The sequence below is a fragment of the Temnothorax nylanderi genome, unplaced genomic scaffold (genome assembly GCF_030848795.1).
Source record: "Temnothorax nylanderi isolate EJ_2023f unplaced genomic scaffold, tnyl_v1.0 TNYL_tig0502_pilon, whole genome shotgun sequence".
In the NCBI taxonomy this organism is placed as follows: domain Eukaryota; kingdom Metazoa; phylum Arthropoda; class Insecta; order Hymenoptera; family Formicidae; genus Temnothorax; species Temnothorax nylanderi.
The window spans coordinates 1,197-4,177 of NW_027249564.1; the positions used below are offsets into that span (position 1 = coordinate 1,197).

The window sequence follows — 2,981 nt, forward strand, 5'->3', positions numbered from 1 at the left end:
AAAAAAGAAACTTGAAAACTAATACTTAAAAATTAATTTTTTGTCTTTCAAAAAAATATAATTTTTTTTTACAGAAATACATGTTATAAATGCTATTTTATATATAAACGCTTTATATTAAACGTAGAATTATTAGTGATTTTATTTTACTTATTTGTGTGTTTATATTACTTATTTATTAGCTTCATTATTTTTATTACTTTTATACTACATGGGAAATAGCTCATTAAACAATTGCATCCTGCGATCTACTTGACAATTAAAATTATTGAGTTCTTCATTATTCATTTCAATGTTTACAAAATCATTGTCGATATATTCGGGAAAATCATATACATCATTTTTAGCAATGCAATAATTGTGTAGTATACAAGCTGCAACTATTGTATTAGTAATGAAAGATATGTCACGATATTCAGTAAAGAATTTGATACGACGAAAACGCCCTTTTAATTGTCCGAATGCTCTTTTAACAACTATTCGTGTAGATGAATGAATAAAATTAAATTCCGTCTGCTGAGGTGACAAATGTCCGTTATCTCGAAAAGGTGGAACAAGCCATGATAAACATGGGTATGCTGAATCACCTAATAAAAATGTTTCACCCGGAAATAATATTTCTTTATTCATATTAGCTGTTTCGTATAAAAATGACCTTCTGAATACACGCGCATCATGAAGAGAACCAGGTTCACCGCAATATATATTTGTAAAACTCATATCTGCATTTACAACCTGTAAATTTATAGAAAAAGTTTTTTTTCGATTGCAATAATTACGTGCATGAGCTACAGGTTTTATAATTTGAATATGAGTCGAATCTATCGCTCCTAAAACATTACGAATTTCTTGTTTTGTATAAAATTTTTCACATGTTATCATAATTTCATGTTTTTGCGGCCATTTAATAACTGTGTCTACTTTTGTTAAAAGCCAAGCTATAACCCGTCGAAGAACTCGAAACACAGAGGAAATTGAAACATTAAATCTATCAGACATAGTTCGCAGTGGTTCGGTATTAGCAATATACCATAAAAAAATTAGGAAAATAACTTTTGCTTATATTAATTTCACGCCAAAAGAATGTGACGGAATGTAACCTGATAATTTTAATTCCTCAATTAAAATCATTACAGTATCCCGATTCAATCGCAAATGTTCTTTAAATTCTTGGTTTGTCCAAGAATCAACAACTTGAACATAATCTTCAACACGATGTCTTCTTTTACCACTCATCAAATAATGTATTAATGGAAATAGTAATGCATCTTCTTCATTTTCCTCTTCGTTACTTGTTGATGTTACACTACTTGTACTGTTATTGATCATATTTGATTCATCACTTGAACTCGTAGAATCATTAAGTGTTTCCATTATATGATAAATTATTTTTTTACGTTTGTCCATCTGTAAAAAATTTGTTTTGTAAAAGTTTTCTTTTGTTTTCTTTTGTAAAAGCATTAGAATTATGATTATAATACAAAATTTATTTTTTAAAAATTTATTTACCATAAACGATTAATCTGACAAATGCGCAATGTCAAGGACAATTTTTTCTTGCAGTGACCCACTTCTGGTTGCACAGGAACTTTATACACTTGTTTTTATTTTAATTTATTTTTAGAAAATAAATAATCTGTTTTTTTCTCTAATGTAAGATGGATGATGCCGATAATGAAAAATATATCGTGGCAAGCTGGACAAGTCTAAATAAATCTATAATAAAAAAATAATATAAATAAATATAACATAATAAATATAATAAAATAATAAATAAATAGAAGAAGAAACAGTGGCACCTGTAAATTTGCTAAATGTATCTTTGCCAATAATAACGTTATCCAATTTTGCAGGAAAAACTATAATAAATAAAGAAAACACGTTCACATTTGCTAGCCTAATTAAAATGCAGATGAAAATTCCTTTTTACAAATTTTCTTAAACAGTAAAAACCTTTGCTGATATAAAATGTAAAGTTATATGTAAGGTTATGTGTGTAAAGTTATTTCACTAGATTCTCTACATCAGCGCGAACTAGTGATTATGTCCAAGAATTATATTGTTCCTTCAAGCACCCATACACTGTGTTCAATTGTGTGACACAGTGTCTCTCAGTGTACATTTGCTGGAAAGCACCCATGGTTAGATGGTAAAGGATGGGAGAGGGTAAAAGAAAAGTTACCAAGAGAATTTAGCTGGAGAGTACAGATAGCGAACAAGAGGAATAAGAAAGGTAGAGCGTGCGGAGGCATGTTAATAGGAATAAGAAGTGGGTTAGAAGAGATAAAGGAGGGAAGAAGGATGGAAGAAGAAGAAGGAAAATTAGAGGTTAAGATAAGAGTAGGAAAAGAAACCTGGAGAATAATAGGAATATATGTAAACAAAGATATAGATAAGAAGCTAGAAGGCTTGAAGGAGTGCATGGAGAAGGGCGATATGGGAATAAAGACTATAATAGGTGGCGATTTTAACGCGAGAACGGGAGAGGAGGGAGGATGGGAGGAGGAAACCGAGGGAAGAGGGAAAGAAAGAGGGAGAAAATCGAAAGACAAGAAGGTGAATAAGGATGGCAGGACACTTCTAGAATTTATCGAGGAAAGAGGATGGACGATCTTAAACGGAGGTATGAAAGGAGATGAGGAAGGAGAATACACATACACAGGAGGAAAAGGTGAAACGGTCATAGACTACATTTTAGGAGATGAGGACATTAGAGAAAAAGTGGAAAGATTAGAAGTAGGGGAAAAGGTAGACTCAGACCATGACCCTTTAATAATATGGATAAGAGGTAGCGAGAAGGGAAAACAGAGAAGGAAAGAGGTGGAAAAGATAAGAAGAAGAGGAATATGGAACGAGGAAGGAAGAACGCGATTCAGTGAGAGGCTAGGGAAGATAGGAGGAAATAGGGAGTTGCAGGATGAGATAGAGGAAGGAACGTTGAAGATAAGAAGAGTATTAGAGGAGAACGAAAAAGAGAAGGG

General features: G+C 31.9%; 1 pseudogene; it reads right to left on the minus strand.

Moving 5' to 3' along the window:
* Positions 1–247: 247 nt before the first annotated feature.
* On the minus strand, positions 248–1,407 carry LOC139783444 (putative nuclease HARBI1; annotated as a pseudogene).
* Between the last annotated feature and the right edge of the window lie 1,574 nt (positions 1,408–2,981).